This window comes from Herpailurus yagouaroundi, unplaced genomic scaffold, assembly GCF_014898765.1.
Source record: "Herpailurus yagouaroundi ecotype Mexico unplaced genomic scaffold, PumYag 197, whole genome shotgun sequence".
Classification (NCBI taxonomy): Eukaryota; Metazoa; Chordata; class Mammalia; order Carnivora; family Felidae; genus Herpailurus; species Herpailurus yagouaroundi.
This window is the reverse complement of record NW_024412428.1, coordinates 11,028,009-11,048,791: the sequence shown is the minus strand read 5'-3', so window position 1 is coordinate 11,048,791 and position 20,783 is coordinate 11,028,009. Positions and strand designations below refer to the sequence as shown.

The following is a 20,783-nucleotide window of genomic DNA, read 5'->3' as shown; positions in this document are numbered from 1 at the left end:
GCGGCCCGCGTTGAAAATCTAGCGGATTAAGGCAGCGCTGCGTTTGCTTTGGCAGCTGCGAAGGCGCACAGGTGCAAGGGGGAGGGGGCCGGCGCGGCCGCGGCTGGCGGTCATTGACAGAGCCTCGTAATGGGCGCCCAAATTCGTTTACTCGCGAATTGCGTAAGCGGCCCTCCCCGTACAGGTCAGCGCGAATTACGCGGGCTTGTTGCCTGCCGCCTCGGAGCTGGGCCCACCGCTACAGCCTCAGTTCCCACCACTCCCCGCCTTGCACTTGACGCTCCGGCAACGTTGAACTGTTTTCTCTCCTTGCTTTTGCTGACGCTGGCCCGCCTGCCTGGCTTGCCTTCTGCCTACCTTTGCCCGACTGATTCCACTAGCCCTTTAAGGCTCGGATCTGTTACCTTACCCAGCAGCTACCCCTCCCCACCAGTAGATGCTCTCTTCTGGGCTCCTTGGCTTCCTGTTTACACCTGTGTGACTGCGCTTGGTTTTACACATGGTTTTGTTTACCCTTCTTCAAGTTTCTTGAAGCTAGGGGCAATGGCAGACGTAGTGCCTTGCCCTCAAAGAGCTTTCCATCTCATTAGAGAAAGAAGGCTAGCCATAGAACCATGGACCTGCTACAGGAGAATCAAGGTAGCATACTTTCAGGAGCTGATTTGGATGATACACAGATGATACAAAGATGGTGAGAGCAGGATCTGGGTCCACTGGGGTCAAGGAACTGTGACAGCCTTGGTGATGTGCTGCCAGCTTTAATCAGGATTCCTGGCTGATTTGTGGAGTAAAAGTCTTTAGCCAAACAATATTGCTACATTTTCACAGATTAAAGGATGGGTGACTTCCAAAGGGTCATTGGTGCCCTTTCCTACGACACACACATTTCAATAGACCTGCTGTCTGGTTACGGAGGTGGAGGGTGGAGCGTGGGGGAGGCTGCTTAGAACGCAGCAGAACTTGGATATTTCATGCTACAGTCATGGTGGGTACATCTGTTACAAACTAAGTATCTTCTGAATTCAAATCCCATTTAGTTTCACTTTGACTTTGCTGATCTGTGGCCTGTGGCACACTGAATGTCAAAGAAGGAAGTAAACATCTTTGGCCAGATTTTGTTTTTAACTACTCAGAAGGGAAGTGATAGGATGAGTTGGAAGGAAAGTGCATAGAATTGAATGTCGGAAGCTATGGGTTCTGGATCTTAGACTCCTCATCTGTAAAGTGAGTGGGTTGGCCTGGGTGGTCTTTAAGGTTCCTTCTGGCTCTAACATTCTACACTTTTAGGATTTTAATTCCTGGTTGACATTTGGCTAAGCAGAAGACACCGGATGAGAGACCAGCTTATTAAAGAACATCTCTCTAGGGACGACTGGCGTGAGCACTGGCCTGGGAGTCTGAAGATTGTGCCTTTAGATTCTCTTCGTCACGAAAGCTGGTGACTTTCGGCAATCACCTAGCTTCTCGGGGACTCATTTTCCTTATGTGTGTGAATACTAAGAAGGGATTAGATGAGGTGATCTGTTGAAGACCCTTCTGGTTCTTAATTTCTAGTTGTCAGACTTAAGCACGGTTTAATGGCTAGGTAAAGAGCTCTGACCTTGGAGTCAATTTATGGCTTCCAGTCCAAGCTCTGCCACTCACTAGCTATGTATGACCTTTCCTCGGCTCCTCTGCACCTTGTTTCCTTCTCTGTTAAATAAGGATATCTACTCTGTTCACTTCAGAAGACTCTTGCAGAGGTTAAATGTGTGTGAGAGAACTCGCTAAACTTTAACGTGCTATATACATTTTAAGAGGTATTAGTTGCTGCTTCAGACGTTGATCAGCTGAGATAAATCTTCAAGGTGTCACTTGGGAGAAGCCTGGCCCTGAAATGAAGCAGGCAGCTAGCTGGAAGTTGACTTTGTGAGTTCTCCCGCTTGGGACTTCTGGAGGCAGAGGAGCCTTGGCACTTTGGGGGGTGGGCGGTGCATTTACAAAGCAGTCTGGGGAGTAAGCAAGGAACCAGGCAGGCCACAGCTCAGCAAGAAGGGAGGCCTGCAGTAAGGACAGAGCGGTATGGTGGATGTCACAGGCCGTGGTCCTCAAGGACCTGCCTTCGCCTCTCTTCTGGGGCGTCGGGTGGGCGAGAGAAGGAAAATGGCAAATTGTTAAAAAGTACACATGTGTAGAAAGTAGTAAAACTGTAAGGCTCTCTTATGTATTGTTGGATTCTTGGAAATTCATATTTTCTTCTATGTATTTTCCAAATTTTCTATAATGAATATGTATTTTTTTGAATCCGAAAAATAAAAATTTTAAAAATTGGAGGAGATCGTTTTTACAAATGTGGGTTCTTCTTTTTCTGCTGTTATTTCTCATTTGATTAAAGAAATAATAAAAGTTATTGAAATTAGGATATGTCTTGTCTTCCAAATCACTGATAGGTTTTTATGCTTTTCAACCAATATGTTTTTATAGTTTGAAGGGGATTGAATGTTGAAACCTTCTATTTAAATTCTTTGGACATATTTAAAAAACAGAGTTTTACCAGGTTTAAAAAAAATTTGAGTACAACAGAATACTAAAAACTTAGCATGCCCCCTAAATCTGTTTTATCACCTCTATTTCATGGAAAACAAAACAAAACACAAACCACAAACATTTCAAAAATAGTTTCTTACCATTGACCTGTAATTCCTACTTCCAGGAATTCATCCTAAGGTAGTAATTGGACAAGCTCATGAATATAGGGGAGTGTTCATCACAGAGTTTTTTATATGATAGAAAAAAAAAATGTGAGCCAACTTAAACATACAGAAATAGAGGATTAGCTTATAAGTCATGCAGTCATTAATGGGAACATAGATATATTTGACATGCAAATATATTCATTCCCCCCATTAAGTTAAACAGCCTAATAACAAAGCTGTCTATCAAAAATCCCATTTTCTGTTCAAAGAAAGAGGGTCTACATATACTCACATGAAATGTGTAAAAAGGTATCTGTTGGTGGTTGTTGACATTAGATAGTAGGATTATGGACTTTTCCTACCAGACTTACTTTCTCATTTTTCTATGACAAATATGTGTTACTTGTTAACTTTTTAAAGTTGAAAATAGTTTTGTGGAATGACTTGGCTAGATAGACTCAGGTTGTGTGACAAAACACTTACTAAATAACACAATAAATGTGTCATTTTCTATATGAAAAATTTTTCCTAGGTTTATTCTTAGTTGGAAATATAGTAGGAGACTTTTTTAATACACAAGATTGATTGTAATTACTTATTGTTATTAATTTTGTTATCAAGTAATTATTAAATATTTTATTAATTATTAGCATATGAACTAGCATGTGCCACTTGATTCTTTGACACCTCAGGTTCTTTTTCATTCAAATGGAGCTAATATTTCATTAATAAGTTTTTTGTTGGGGATTTAAGATACTATGGTAAACAGTGATCCTATAATTATATGTGTGAAAGCACTGTGGAATTCGTGGGCTACATAAATACTAACTCTTGTTAATTATTCACTAATCAACAATAATAGCAGTTGCTGGGTACTTAAAAGACTATTAGTACTTACTCAATAAATAAGATTAAGAGAAGGAGCTCACAAAAGACTAACAGATGGAAAACAATAATCAATACACTACTGTGGGTAAGTGAGCTCTGATGGGGAAGAGCATTTTATATGCTTTTGGTGTTCAAGACCAGGTTGGTCACTGAGGATGGTTAGGAAGATAGGAAAACTATGGAAGAGATCGTCTCTGCCACGTGGGAATGGTTATTGAGCTGGCCTTGACGAGGGGGAGGATATGGCTGAACAAAGAAAAAGGATTAGCGACATGAATTGGGAGAGCTGGGTGTTCTAGGCTAGTGAGGAGGATGGCTTGACTGAGTGGACGGTTCATATCTGTGAATGTGTTGGTTAGGTTAACACAGAGCCAGATCACCGGAAACATCAAAACCTGCACAAAGGAGTACCGAGTTGATAGAAGAAATAGGATTCCAGTCCCAAGACCCTTTCACTCTCAGCAGATGATCCAGAACTATCTGTTTCCACAGCTGCACTGAAAAACTCACCTGGATCTGCATCTATCCTTTCTTCTTACATCAATGAAAGCATCTGTGGACCATCTGTTTCCCTCTATGCTCTGCAGTGTGTGTGTGTGTGTGTGCGTGTGTGTGTGTGTGTGTGTGTGTGTGTGTGAAAATATCCCCCCTTTGGGGCCATTTTAACCATTTTTTAAGTGTGCAATTCAGTGGCATTAATTATATGATGTTGGGCAACCATCACCAGTATCTATTTCAAGAAACTCTACCCATTAAGCAATAACCCCCCATCCCTGCTTCTCCTTAGCCCCTGGTAACCTCTGATCTGTTTTCTGTCATTATGTATTTTACTACTCTAGATACCTCATGTAAGTGGAATCATAACAATATTTGTCTTTTTGTGTCTGGTTTATTTCATTTGGCTTAATGTTTTCAAGGTTCTTCTAGGTGGTAGCCTATATCAGAACCTCATTACTTTTTATGGCTGAATAATATTCCATTTCATGGATATACCACTAAATTGTCCATTTGAAAGGAAATGGCAAGAGTAAAGGGTGGTCTTTCCTTCTGTTTTTAGGCCTTATTTGAAAAGTGTTGTCAACCTTATGTCAGTTCCCTGGAATTTCTTTAAATCTTTACATTTCAGTCAAAGTCTAGGAACCAGGCTCTAGTACATGTTGCATCTTTTGCCATGTTCCGGTTCCCTTTGGCAGTGTCACAAATGGTTTGCAACATGGATTCAGTCAGGTGCAAAGGATGTTTGCCGACAGCTATCTTTTCTTTTGTTCGTGTCTCTGGATAACATGAAATTTTCCACTAAGTGAGATACTGTTTCATTATTTTTTGGCACTAAACTTTCCAAGGAAGCAAGAGGATGCTTTCCTGATGTGACACAATGATAAGACAGAGGCAAGGACGAAGGTATACTTTGCAAGCGGACACGGTGACATGTGGGAAGCAGTGAGGAGGGATCAGTTAAGTTAGCTAACTGTAGTAGTGAGAGGTTAAAGCCCAAAGCATACTGTGCTCCACGGCCTACCCAGCCAGCAGGCTTGGGCCATGCATTTTTATTTATGAGGCCAGGGCTCTTATAAATAAAAGGTCAAAATAGAAAGTTTGCGGTATTCCAAGTCTGTGTATATGAAAATAAAGGATCAGGTAGGTGGACATATCAGATCTTTATTCACTGAAGTCTACTTGGAGAAACTACTAGTTTTTTTACATTTTTAATGATTTTCCTAAGGTGGGTTTTAAGCTTCTCTGCTGAGCTCCTTCTGAGAGTCCTTACAACACCTCTCTCTGGAGGTTGGGATGAATAAGGACTATAAGGACTATAGGCTTATAGACTATAAGGACTATAAGGACTATGAATATGAATAAGGACTATGCTTTAAATGTTTCACAGGGAGGAAGAATATACAGTGCGATATGTGTTTATAATTACTTGGTGGAAAGGCTGCCCAGCTATACAGGAGATTCTCCACCATCGTAGTCCTGGAGCCATTGGGAAAGTAGAAGAACACGCTGCTGAATTGGACCAAGATAATATTGCAGGTGTGGTTTATGACTAGAGAAGCAGTAGAAATAGAGGAAGAAATGAAAGGGGAAGAATGTGTTCATAGGAAGATCTCAGACATGCACAAGATGTTCCCTTAACCTAATCCAAGCCTAAGACACTGAGAAGTTAGACATCTTGATCAGGGTCACAGGGATGACTTCCTATTTCTAGTGCAGAGCTTTTACTTCTGCACCAAAGGAAGAGGCCACTGGGAGTGACCTCGTGAAAGACTAATGAAGTTGGTTTTGAATTTGTTGTTTAATTAAAAAACGCTTACGTGGTCTATTAAAGGGGCTAAGTTTACCTGGATTAACTCTTAGAGTAAGAAAGTCACCTTTTATTATTTGTCATTATTGATGATATATTTCTTTGGCTATAAAAAATACCAGGGAATTAATTTTCTTTATTAATGTGGTACCACTGGGACAATGGGAGGGGATGATTTAGATTTTTTAATAAGTACTCATATTTATCCTGATTATGGTATGTTGGAGAGAGATGTAGTCAATATCCAACCCCCGAGGGTCTGAAGCCCCTTCCTCATCTACTCACAGGATAAGACATTTGCAATTCAATCTAGTGACTTAGTTCCCTCTTGGCATTTCAGTGAACTCTTCTCTATTTAATGGCACCATTCTAGGCCCATTCAGACTCTAGAGGAACCCAATAAGGAATTGTTTGTTTTCACTCCAAATTATCTAAAGAGACCTAGGCTCTATGGATTGAGGACATTGTACAATAAGGAAAAACTGACCTAATTTCTGATTGTTCCTTCATAAGGATCTCTATGGCATCATGTGTATGACTTGGGGAGAAGGCTGTCTGGTTTTATCAAGGTAAGAGCCGGGAAAAGAGAAGGGAGAAAGGAAAGAAAGTATACATTTATTGAGTGCTAACTGTGTGCTTGGCAGTTTATAGACGCTGACTTATTGGATCTTTACAATAACCCTACGATATGGTTGATTTCATTTTATAAGCGAGGAAATTAGAATCAGAGAATCATGCACTTGGTCCTGAGATTCCAGATTTTGTAATACACAAAGCGGTCTTACCTACTAGGGATGTTCATGAACAAACACACATACATCTGCTTTTCATAGTTACTAGGGGATCCTGTTGAGGCATGATTGTATAGCGAGGATATTTCAATGTTCCTTTTCACATTTTTTAAGGATATTTTAAGAGGGGCTTTCTCTGCTCTCGAAAGTAGCACCTCTCCAGCATTCTTTGCCCTGTACTTTGACTTCCTTTTCTCCCTTACAGTAGCACCCCCTGCCATATGGTTACTTATTATCTATTTATTTTACTAGAAGGTAGCTTTGTGAGACGTGTTGTGAGCTCCTTGATATCAGGAAATATTTTTTCTTCAGCTTCTGAGAGAAGGTCTGGCACCTAGTAGGCCTACGTCACTAAATATTTGATGGATTTGTCAGTGCCAGAAGCTTCCTAACAGTTGCCAGCTCAGTTGTCAGCATGGAACTCAAGTAAAGCACAAAAGTGAAAAGGAGATTATTCACACAAAGAGAGGTGTAAAAGAATGAATGGGCTGTGGAGAATAGATGAGAGAAGCAAAGCGTAGGTACAGCCATCTGCTCCAAAGTCCTCTTCCATCGGTACACAAGAAAATCCTTCCTGTGTTTTACACGTGAAGATGTTGGATGTGCCACCTTCACCACCCAGGAGTCACACTAAAGAGGGGTTTAAAAATTAGAATGAAAGATGCAGCTGCTTTCACAGAGAAGCAGCAGCCAACGGTTTTCCATTCAACCACTGTTCTGTTGTCTATAACTGACTTAGGACATCTTGGGAAAACACAGCAAAAAACAAGTTAACACTGAGGTAGGTGTGCTTCTGATTCCTCCTATTCTGAGCATGGCTGAAGTGACCAACAATAGAAACATGGGGACACCTGTACCATTGCTAGATTCTACAGAAGGGAGTTGTTCACATGCAAAAAAAGGAAGTTCTCATAGGTAGAGTGGAGTGGGATGCACTGGGCCTTGAGGGCTATCTGGGAGTCTGGTAGGCATTCACATGCCCTCCTTTGGAGGCACGAGGGGTAAGAGCAAGAGGGAGCAGTAGGACAGACTGGGAACTCCTCGCTGCAGTCTCCTTAGCCACGGTGGCTTGGTGGTATCCATGGGGCTGGCAGTGGTTGAGTTGCATCTTTCCAAATCTTTACAATAGGGCAAGGTTCAGCTTTGACATGGTGTTTGGAAGCACCAACAAGGTCAAGCCACACCAGGCCTCAGGGGAAACTGTCCCAAGTCATTAACAGCCATGGGTCCCTCCCCATTCTCTTCAGGGTGTTGGGTCATAGAACTTGTTCCCTACTTCCCAGTTTAAAGCCCTCGAGGAGGGGGCACCTGGCTGGCTCAGTTGGTCGAGCATCTTACTCTTGGTTTCGGCATAGGTCATTATTTCACAGTTCCTGGGAAACTGACGGCACAGAGCCTGCGTGGGATTCTCCCTCTCTCTCTGTGCCTCCCCTGCTCGCTCTCTATCTCTCTGAAAATAAAAAAATAAACATTAAAAAAGAAATAAAATCCTTGAAAAGAATATCAGTAACATCAGAGGAAGTACTGGGATCCAAGAAGAATCCTCTCTTCCAGTCCCCTTTGGGGGTAAACCCAAGGGTTAGGTAAAATTCTCAATGTACAAAGATGAGTAACTAGAAATTCTCCTCATACAGTTTGGGGCTATACAAAATGAGTTTGCATAATTAAAGAAATAGAGCTTAATATTCCAGAACCATTCATATCTTCAGCAGGTGTTTATTGAGTATGTCTCATGTGCTTGACATTCTTCTATTTGCTTAGAATACAGCAGTGAACAAAACATTCCTGCCTTCATGGAACATATATTCTATCAGAGAAAAACATTTTTCTGAAAGGAAGAAACTTTTAAATTTTTTTTTTTTTCAACGTTTATTTATTTTTGGGACAGAGAGAGACAGAGCATGAATGGGGGAGGGGCAGAGAGAGAGGGAGACACAGAATCGGAAACAGGCTCCAGGCTCCGAGCCATCAGCCCAGAGCCCGACGCGGGGCTCGAACTCACGGACCGCGAGATGGTGACCTGGCTGAAGTCGGACGCTTAACCGACTGCGCCACCCAGGCGCCCCAGGAAGAAACTTTTAAACAACACCTGCTCTGTTCTTTCAAAAAACAAAAAAGGATCCCATAGCTACTCCTCTTGATGTTTATAGCCTCAGGAAACGTTCAACGTATGCATGCGAAGGGAGATAGGCACAATGATGTTCATTGAAACTTGTTCATAGTAAGGAAAACTGCAAACAACCTAAATGTCACTAGAGAAAAGGATAAGTGAATGTGGTTTGTTTGTTTTATAGCACTCACGCGTAGTGGTTTAGTGTGCAGCTCTGGGGCCGGAAGTCTAGGTTTTAATCTAGCTGTAGCACTCAAGGGTCTTTGTTTTTTTCCAGCTTTAATGAGATATCATTGACATATGACATTTGTTTTGTTGTTTAGATTCCACATATAAGTGAAATCATTTTTGTATTTGTCTTTCTCTGTCTGACTTATTTCACTTAGCATTATAGCCTCTAGGTCCATCCGTGTTGTCACAAATGGGAAGATTTTATTCTTTTACAGCTAATATTTCATATATACACCACATCTTCATTATACATTCATCTGTTTATGGACGCTTAGGCTGGTTTCATTTTTTGTCTATTGTAAAAAATGCTGCAGTGAACATGGTGATGCATATATCTCTTCAAATTAGTGTTTTTGTTTTCTTCCAGAAGTGGAATGGCTGGATCATATGGTAGTTCTATTTTTAATTTTTTGAAGAACCTCCATACTATTTTTCACAGTGGCTGCACCAACTGAAAATCCCACCAGCAGTGTCTGAGTGTCCTTTTATCCACATCCTTACCTTACTAAAAAAATAAAAATCTTTTATTTCTTTGTGATAATGGCCATTTTGCCTGGTGTGTGGTGATATCTCATTATGGTTTTATTTACATTTCCCTGATTATTAGTGATGTTGAGCACCTTTCATGTTTCACCTGTTTCATGTTAGTGTAGGTCTTCTTTGGAGAACAATCTATTCAAGTCCTCTGCCCATTTTTAAATGAGATTTTTTTTTTTTTTATAATAAGTTGTGTAAGTTCTTTATACATTTTGGATATTAACCTCTTACTGGATGTATGACTTGCAAACACCTTCTCCCATTCAGTAGATTTGCCTTTTTATTTTGTTGACGGTTTCCCTCAATGTGCAAAAGATTTTTAGTTTGATGTAATTACATTTGTTTGGTACAGCTTTTGTTGCCCTTGCCTAAGGACACGAGTCCAAAAAAATATTACTAAGAATGATGTCAAAGAGCTTACTGCCTATATTTTCTTTTTGGAGTTTTATGATTTCAGGTGTTACATTCAAGTCTTTAATCCACCTTGAGTTTATGTATGGTGTAAGAAAATGGTCCAGTTTCACTCTTTTGCATATGGTGTCCAGTTTTTCCAGCATCATTTATTGAAGAGACTGTCGTTTCTCCATTGTATATCTTGCCTCCTTTGTTATAGATTAATTGGTTATACAAATGTGGGTTTATTTCTGGGCTCTCTATTATATTTCATTGATCTATGTGTCTGTTTTGTGCCAGTAATATATTGTTTTGATTAATATAGCTTTGTAGTGTAGCTTGAAATCAGGGAGAATAATACCTCCAGCTTTGTTTTTCCTTCTTAAGATTGCTTTGGCTATTTGGGGTCTTTTGGTGTTCCATACAAATTTTAATATCATTTGTTCTAGTTCTGTGAAAAATACTATTGGTATTTTGATGGGGATTGTATTGAATCTGTGATCGCTTTGGGTAGTATAGACATTTTGACAATATTAACTCTTCCAACCCATGATCACATTGTATCTTTCCATTATTTGTGTTGTCTTCAATTTCTTTCATCAATAAAATCTTTTTACAGTTTTCAGAGTACAGGTCTTTAACCTACTATGTTAAATTTATCCCCAGGTATTTTATTCTTTTTGATGAGGTTGTAAATAAGATTGTTTTCTTCATTTTTCTTTCTGATAGCTCATTATTCGTATATACAAATGTAACCAATTCTGCCTGTTAATTTGGTATTCTGGAACTTTACTGAATTCATTTATTCTGATAGTTTTTTCTGGTGGAGTCTTTAGGGTTTTCTTTATATAGTATCATGTCATCTGTAAATAGTGATAGTTTTACTTCTTCCTTAACAATTTGAACCAACCATTTTATTTTTCTTGTCTGATTGCTGTAGCTAGGGGTTCCAGCACTCTGTTGAATAAAAGTGGCAAGAGGGGCAAGAACTTGTCTTGTTCCTGATCTTAGAGGGAAAGCTTTTAGCTTTTCACCATTGAGCATGATGTTTATCATGCTGTAGATTTATCATATATGACCTTTATTATGTTGAGGTATTATGTTCCTTTTTGGAAGTTTTGAATTATAAATGTATGTTGAAGGTACAACCCAAGGCAAGCACTGGAGTGAGACAAGGGCCATCTACAATTTGGCCCTCCTGCTGCAGGTTCTTCCCATCCCCGCTGGGGCCTGGACCATCTCATCCTATGGTCTCCCTCCAGGATCCACATACCAGGCCTCCACTTTCAGCTGTGTTCTTGGCCTCATGTCTGGGACCCCAAGGAGGGCTGCCCAGCCTAATGCCTGAAAGACCTTGCTTGGGCCACACAGGCTAGCTATCATGGTGCCTAGTGGCCAGGAGGATAAAAACGGATGTTGAATTTCATCAAGTGCTTATTCTGTAACTAATAAGTTAGCTTATTCTCTAATTAGCTGGTCATATGATTTTTATTCTTTACTTTGTTAATGTGGCATATCACATTGATTGATTTGCCGATGGTGTACCATCCTTGCATCCCTGGAATAAATCCCACTTGACCATAGTGTTTGATCTTTTTAATATATTGTCAAATGTGGTTTGCTAATATTTTGTTGAGGATTTTTGCATCTATGTTCATCAGGGATACTGGCCTGAGATTTTCTTTCTTTTGTGGTGTCTTTGTCTGATTTTGCTATCAGGATAAAATGAGTTTGTTACTTCCTCTTTAATTTTTGGAACAATTTGAGAAGGATAAACACTAACTCTTCTTTAAGTGTTTGGTAAAATTCACCTGTGAAGCTGGTCCTGGAATTTTGTTTTTTGGGAGTTTTTAAATTACTGATTCATTTTCATAACTTGTAATTGGTCTATTCAGATTTTGTGTTTCTTCCTGATTCAGTTTTGGAAGGTTGTGTGTTTCTAGGAATTTGTCCATTTCTTCTAGGTTGTCCAGTTTGTTGGCATATAATTATCTGTGATAGTCTCTTATAATTCTTTGCAGTTCTGTGATGTTGGTTGTAACTTCTCTTTAGTATCTTATTTTATTAATTTGGGTCCTTTCTCTTGTTTTCTGGGGGAGTCTGATAAATCTTTTTTTCTTGATGAAGTTTATTGATTTTGTGTCTTTTCAAAGAACCCGCTGTTACTTTCATTGATCTTTTCTATTATCCCTTTTAGTCTCTATTTCATTTATCTCTACTCTGAGCTTAATTATTTCCTTGCTTCTACTACTAACTTTGGGTCTTGTTTTTTTCTTCTTTTTCTAGTTCCTTTAGGTGTAAATTTAGATTGTTTATTTGGGATTTTTCTTATTTCTTGAAATATGTCTGTATTGCTATGAATGTCCCTCTTAGAACAGCTATTGCTGTATCCCATAGATTTGGAAAGTTGTATTTCCATTTTAATTTGTCTCAAGGTATTTTTTGATTTTCTTATTGATGTATTCATTGACCCATTGCTTGGTTAGTGGCATGCTGTTTAGTCTCCAAATGTTTGTGATTTTTCCAGTTTTCTTCTCTTAATTGATTTCTAACTTCATGCCGTTGTTATCAGAAAAGATGCTTGATATGACTTAAGTCTTCTTGAATTTATTGAGACTTGTTTTGTGGCCTAACATATGATATATCTATGAGAGTGTCCCATGCGCACTTGAAGAGAATGTATATTCTGCAGTTTTTGGATGCAGTGTTCTGTATATTAAACCCATCTGGTCTGATGTGTTGTTTAAGGCCAATGTTTCTTTATTGATTTTCTGTGTGGATGATCTATTCATTGATGTAAGTGGGGCATTAAAGTCCCCAGTATTATTGTATCACTGTCAGTTTTTCCCTTTTTGTCTGTAAATATTTGCTTTATCTATTTAGGTCCTCCTATTTTTTTTAAAAATGTTTACTTATTTATTTTTGAGACAGAGAGAAAGTGAGAGTGAGCACAAGTGGGGGAGGGGCAGCGAAAGAGGGAGACAGAGAATCCAAAGCAGGCTCCGAGCTGTAAGCAGAGTCCCATGGGGGTTCAAACTCAGGATCTGTGAGATCATGACTTGAACCGAAGTTGGGTGCTTAATTGACTGAGCCACCCAGGCGCTTCTAGGTGCCTCTATTTATTTTGATGCATAAATATTTATGAAAGTTCTGTTTTCTTCTTGGATTGACACCTCTATCGTTATATAATGTCTTTCCTTTGTCTTTTGTTACAGTCTTTGTTTCAAAGTTGGTTTTATTTGATATGAGTATGGCTATTCCAACTTTCTTTTCTTTTCCCTTGGCATGGAATGTCTTTTCCCATCTCTTCATTTTCAGTCTGTGTGTTGTTAGAGCTAAAGTGAGTCTCTTGTAGGTAGCATATATATATTTTTTCAAGTCTTTTTTTTTTTTAACGTTTATTTATTTTTTTTTTTGAGACAGAGAGAGACAGAGCATGAACGGGGGAGGGTCAGAGAGAGGGAGACACAGAATCTGAAACAGGCTCCAGGCTCCGAGCTGTCAGCAGAGAGCCGATGTGGGGCTCGAACTCACGGACCGCGAGATCATGACCTGAGCCGAAGTCGGCCGCTTAACCGACTGAGCCACCCCAGGCACCCCCAGCATATAGTTTTATAAATACTTTTTAATGTTCATTTTTGAGAGAAAGAGTGTGAGTGGGGGAAGGGCAGAGAGAGAAGGATATACAGAATCTGAAGCAGGTTCCAGGCTCTGAGCTGTCAGCACAGTGCCTGACATGCGGCTTGAATGCGTGGACTGCAAGATGATGACCTGAGGCGAAGTCAGACACTTAACCAGCTGAGCCACCCAGGAGCCCCTAGATATGTTATAAAATATTTATTTTCAGAGAGAGAGAGCGTGAGAGTGAAGGCACTTCTGGGGGCAGGGGAGGGGCAGAGAGAAAGGGAGAGAGAGAATCCCAAGCGGGCTCCACACTGTCAGTACAGAGTCTGATGAGTTCAATCCCAAAACTGGGTGATCATGACCTGAGCTGAAATCAAGAGCCAGATGCTCAACCAGCTGAGCCACCTGGGCTCCCCCTATAGATTTTTCAAAAATCCACTCAGCCACCCTGTGTAATTTTATTGGAGCATGTAGCCCATTTAAAGTAATTATTGGTAGGTATGTACTTACTGCCATTTACATTTTTTTTTCTGGTTGTTTTTGTGTTCTCTGTTTCTTGGTCTCTTGTTGTTTGATGGTTTTCTTTAGTGTTTTGGGGCCTTTCTCTTCATTTTTTAATGTTTCTATTGTAGGTTTTTTATTTGTGGTTATGATGGGGTTCTTATATGTAAACCTATATATATATATAGGTTTATTTTTCAGATTTATTTTTCAGATGATAATCACTTAAGTTCTAACACATTCTAAGAACACTACATTTTCTATTTTATTCTGTCATTTATTTCTGCTCTAATCTTTATTATTTCCCTTCTTCTGCTGGCTTTGGACTTTACTGATAAACCCCTAGCCAGACTTATCAAACAGGAAAGAAAAAAGACCCAAACAAACAAAATCATGAATGAAAGAGGAGAGATCACAACCAACACCACAGAAATACAAACAATTATAAGAGAATATTATGAGCAATTATATGCCAACAAATTGGGCAGTCTGGAAGAAATGGATAAATTCTGAGAAACATATAAACTACCAAAACTGCAACAGGAAAAAATAGAAAATTTGAGCAGACTCATAGCCAGTAAAGAAATTGGATCAGTAATCAAAAATCTCCCAACAAATAAGTCCAGGGCCAGATGGCTTCCCAAGGGAATTATACCAAACATTTAGAGAAGAGTTAATACCTATTCTTTTGAAACTGTTCAAAAAAACAAAATGGAAAGAATACTTCCAAACTCATTCTATGAAGCCAGTATTACCTTGATTCTAAAACCAAAGACCTCAAAAAAAGAATTGCAGACCCATATCCCTGATGAATATGGATGCAAAAATTCTCAACAAGATACTAGCGAATCAAATCCAACAATACATTAAAATAATTATTCACCACAATCAAGTGGGATTTATTCCTGGGATGCAGGGGTGGTTCAAAATCTGCAAATCAATCAATGTGATACACCACATTAATTAAAGAAAGGATAAGAACTATATGATTCCCTCAATAGATGCATAAAAAGCATTTGACAAAATACAGCACTTTCTTGATAAAAACATTCAAAAAGGTAGGGATAAGAAGGAACATACCTCAACATCATAATAGCCATATAGAAAAGACCCACAGCTAATATCATCCTCCATGGGGAAAAACAGAACTTTCCCCTAAGGTCATGAACACAACAGGAATGTCCACTCTCACCACTATTGTTCAACATAGTGTTGGAAGTCCCAGCCTCAGCAACCAGACAACAAAAAGAAAAGGCATCCAAATAGGCAAGGAAGAAGTCAAATTTCCCCTCTTTGCAGATGACATGATACTTTACATGGAAAACCTGAAAGACTCCATCAAAAAATTGCTAGAACTGATACATGAATTCAGTGAAGTCACAGGATATAAAATCAATGTACAGAAATCTGTTGCATTTCTATACACCATTGACGAAGCAGCAGAAAGAGAAATCAAGGAATCAAGCCCATTTACAATTGCACCAAAAACCATAAGATACCTAGGAATAAACCTAACAAAAGCGGCAAAAGATCTGTACTCTGAAAACTATAGAACACCTATGAAAGAAATTGAAGACACAAAGAAATGGAAAAATATTGCATGTTCACGGATTGGAAGAACACATATTGTTCAAATGTCTATACTATCCAAAGCAATCTGTGTAGAAATCTTGCAATCCCTGTCAACACCAGGATTTTTCACAGAGCTAGCACAAACAATTCTAAAATTTGTATGAAACCAGAAAAGACCCTGATGAGCCAAAGTAATGTTGAAAAAGCCAAGCAAAGTGTGAGGCATCACAATTCTGGACACAATTCACAATTCAGCTGTATTACAAAGCTGTAATCATCAAGACAGTATGGTACCGGCATAAAAACAGACTCATACCAATGGAACAAAATAGAGAACCCAGAAATAGAACAAGTGTATGGTCAACTCATCTTTGACAAAGGAGGAAAGAATATACAATGGAAAAAAGACAGTCTCTTCAGCAAATGGTGTTGGGAAAACTGGACAGTGACATGCAGAAAAATGAAACTGGACCACTTACACCATACACAAAAATAAACTCAAAATGGATGAAAGACCTCAATGTAAGACAGGAAGCCATCAAAATCCTAGAGGAGAACACAGGCAGCAACTTTTTGACCTTTAGCAACTTCTTACTAGATATGTCTCTGGAGGCAAGGGAAACAAAAGCAAAATGAACTATTGGGACTACATCAGGATAAAAAGCTTCTGTATAGTGAAGGAAACAATCAACCAAACCAAAAGGAAACCTACACAGAATGGAGATGATATTTGCAAATGACATATCCGATAAAGGGCTAATACCTAAAATCTACAAAGAATTTATCAAACTTAACACCCCCAAAATAAATAATCCAGCTAAGAAATGGTCAGAAAACAGAAACAGACATTTCTCCAAAGAAGACATACAAATGGCTGACCGACACATGAAAAAATGCTCATCGTTACTCACCATCAGGGAAATAATATCAAAACTACAATGAGATATCACCTTGCACCTGTCAGAATGGCTAAATTAACAACTTAGGTAACAACAGATGTTGGCGAGGATGCACAGAAAGGGAGCCCTCTTACACTGTTGGTGGGAACGCAAACTGGTACAGCCACTTGGAAAACAGCCTGGAGTTTCCTTAGAAAGTTAAAGATAGAGCTAATCTACGACCCATCAACGACACTACTAGGTATTTATTGAAAGGATACAAAAATACTGAGGGCAAATACAATGTTTATAGCAGCACTATCAACAATAGCCAAATTACGTAAAAAGCCCAGGGGTGCCTGGGTGGCTTAGTCAGTTAAATGTCCAGCTCTTGATTTTGGCTCAGATCATGATCTCATGGTCTTGGGATTGTGTGCTGGGCATGGAGCCTGCTTAAGATTCTTTCTCTCCCTCTCTCTCTCTGCCCCTACTCTGCTTGCATGCAGGCACTCACCACCCCCTCTCTCTCAAAAAAAAAGGGGGGAAAGATCCAAATGTCCATCAACTGATGAATGGATAAAGACGAAGTAGTGTGTGTGTGTGTGTGTGTGTGTGTGTGTGTGTGTGCACAATGGAATGTGTGTGTGTGTACACACACAATGGAATATTACTCAGCCATCAAAAAAGATTAAATCTTGCCATTTGCAATGACGTGGATGGAACTAGAGTGTATTATGCTAAGCAAAATAAGTCAGAGAAAGATAAATACCATATGCTTTCATTCATATGTGGAATTTAAGAAACAAAACAGATGAACATAGGGGAAGGGAAGGAAAAATAAAATAAGATAAAAACAGGGAGGCAAACCTTAAGAGACTTTTAAGAGAACAAACTGAGGGTTGCTAGAGGAAAGTTGGGTGAGGGTTTGGGCTACATAGGTGATGGGCATTAAGGAAGGCACTTTTTTGGATGAGCACTGGGTATGGTATATAAGTGATGAATCACTAAATTCCACTCCTGAAACCAATACCACACTATATGTTAACAAACTTGAATTTATTTTTATTTTTATTTTTTTTAATTTTTTTTTTCAACGTTTATTTATTTTTGGGACAGAGAGAGACAGAGCATGAACAGGGGAGGGGCAGAGAGAGAGGGAGACACAGAATTGGAAACAGGCTCCAGGCTCTGAGCCATCAGCCCAGAGCCCGATGCGGGGCTCGAACTCACGGACCGCGAGATCGTGACCTGGCTGAAGTCGGACGCTTAACCGACTGCGCCACCCAGGTGCCCCAGTTAACAAACTTGAATTTAAATAAAATCTTGGAATTAAAAAAAAATGAAATAAAAACACTACATTTTTTTTTACTCCCCCCACCCATGTTTTATGTTTTTGATGCCATGTTTTATGTCTTTTATTTTTAGTATACAGATCTTTCACCTCTTTGGTTAAATTTACTCCCAAATATTTTATTGTTTCTAACACTGTTGTGAACAGGATTGTTTTCTTTATTTCTTTTTCAGATGTTTTATTATTACTATATAGAAACAACCAATGTTATTTATTTATTTATTTACTTACTTACTTACTTCTTTTCTTTTATTTGAGAGAGAGTGCATGTGCAAGTCGGGAGGGGCAGAGGGAAAGGGAGAGAGAATCTTAACCAAGCTCCAGTCTCCAGGCCCAGGGTGGAGCCAACATGTGGTTTAATCTCAGGACCCCTGAGATCATGACCTGAACCGAAATAAATAGTGGGACACTTAACCGGTTGAGCCACCCAGGTGCCCTGAAACACAACCAATTTCTGTACCTTGATTTTGTATCCACTCACTGCTTTCAGTTGCTTCATCTGTAGCATAGGGCTTACTAACAATACAGTACTTATCTCACAGGTCTATTTGAGCATTATAGGAGAAATGTAAAGCCATGAGAATAGTGTTGGAACACAGTAAAATGTTAGCTACGTTTGCTGATAACTACATAGCAGTTAAAAGGAATGGACTAAGTCTGTATATAAACATGAATAGATATAAAAAATACACTTTCCCTTCATTTATTCATTCAACAAATATTTATTGAGTGCCTACTATATTTCGGGCAGTCTCCTAGGTACCTGAGAATAATTACTGAAAACAAAACAAAGATCGTGCCCTCATGGACCTTGTATGCCACAGGCAGGGAAGCAGATGTAAAGTATAAGGAAACTGCATATTATGTTAGGAGGTGATAAGTTCTCTGGAAAAGAGAAAAGAGAAATAGAGTAAAGGTGTTTGGGAATGCCAGAGTTAAGGGCAGGGAGGTTAGCTGAATTTTAAGCCAACAAAACAAATATAAGAAAATGTTAACAATTATCAGCTCCAGATGGTATGTATACAGATACTTGTTATATTATTATTTTTTCCTTTTCTATATATTTAAAGTTTGTTTTTTCTTGAAAATTTCTCTCCATGGTGTGAGATACAAAAATAATAATAGGTATGAAACATGAAGGGAGTTGGCAAGGAAGCAGAAAAAAATTAAAAATGAGCTAAATGAGATCTACTTTTTGAAAAGTATCCAAAGAAAATGTTGGATTTTTAAAGTCTGTTAGAGATGGAGGTGAATAGAATCACAATACAGAAAATCAAAGAGTAATATAGAAGACAAATGTGACAATAAATATAAATAAAACCATAATAAATACAACCAAAGCAACGATTACAGGTATAATAGCACATATTTCTGAGCTGACGACCTGAACAAAAATGATAAAAATATAAACCCGGTACTTAGACATAACCTGGTAAGACTGTTGCAAAAGCTGTTAATTAACTACCTGAATTTCCTTTATTACTTTTTGTTGGGTGTGGCAGCGTGCCACTTTCTTTTTTTTAATGTTTGTTTATTTTTGAGAGAGAGAGAGAGAGAGCAAGCGAGCGAGCAGGGGAGGGGCAGACAGAGGGAGACAAGAATCTGAAGCAGGCTCCAGACTCTGGTAGCACAGAGCCTGACGCAGGGCTCCAACTCACAGACCTGCCGTGAGATCGTGACCTGAGCCGAAGTCGGACACTCAAACAATTGAGCCACCCAGGTGCCCCAGTTAAACTCATTTCTAAGTAAAACACATGTGAACTATAAACATCTGTGGGAAAGGACTGTAATCCAGTAATTCTCATCAAGCCAAACTGCTGATGTGTAAAGACAATAGAAGGTCTTTCTTAGATCCACAAGAGCTGGCAAAGTATCTAACACCCATGTATCTGAACTCTGTGTAGACCTGAGGTAAAATTTCGGCAGCACAGCATCCAAGCTGTGTAAACCTGGACCACTTATTTAATATCTTGAACACTTAGTTTCTCTAAAAACTAGAGGAAATATTATTTACTTCATAAGACTGTTATAAAGGTTAAGGAGAGATGATGTATGTCAAGCTCCTTGTTTAGTACTCAGCACTCTTGAAAAGAAAAGAAAATTTATTGGAACAACCAATTTTAGCCCACCATGAGAAGAATCAAAGACATCAACAAACGGAGATCTTTGGGGCACCTGGCTGGCTCAGTAGACATGTGACTCTTGCTGCTTGGGTCGTTTTGAGCCCCGTGTTGGGTGTAGAGCTTACATAAGAAAGTCCTTTTATGTGGTAGTGTTCAGAAATGTCTCTGCAACAAAGTGAGAATATAAAAATATAAATCATATAAAGGAAAAATTCACAACTACTGAATATAATAAAAAAAAGATACTGGAAAAGAAGACAATGAAGAATTTACACATCAACCTTAGTGGAAAAAATAGAAAGTCCAATAACAGGCCTCATTATTTGTTATCACTTATATATAAAGAAAGTATTTCAAAACAGTGGGGAATTGGCAAATTATTCCGTTAATGGATTTGGGATGACTGGTTTTCCACGTGGAAAAAAAAATCTAGTTAGATGCTTAACCAATACATGATACCAAAATAAAATTTTAGATGAACTGGGGAATAAAATGTAATAGAACAAAGATGAATATTTACGTAAACTTGGAGTGGGAAAGATTGATGTAAATGTATCATCAAGAGCAGAAAGTAGAAAATAAAAGATGGATACATGTGCCTAGAAAAATTTCTAAAAATTCAGACTTTTATGTCAGAGTTTATCATAAACAAAATTAAAAAGATTACATACTCAGTAAGAAACAGATAACGTTTATTAACTAAGGACATGAAAATGCAGTTCATAAAAGAGTACCTCTAAATGATTAGAAAACATAAAATAATCTTGCTGATAATCAAAGAAGTTGGGGGCAAAATAAATGCCT

General features: G+C 38.8%; 1 protein-coding gene across 4 annotated transcripts in view; it reads left to right on the top strand.

The window, feature by feature from the left end:
- N4BP2L1 (NEDD4 binding protein 2 like 1) overlaps positions 1-20,783 on the top strand; it is a 34,457-nt gene that overhangs the window by 902 nt on the left and 12,772 nt on the right. The window lies entirely within an intron of this gene.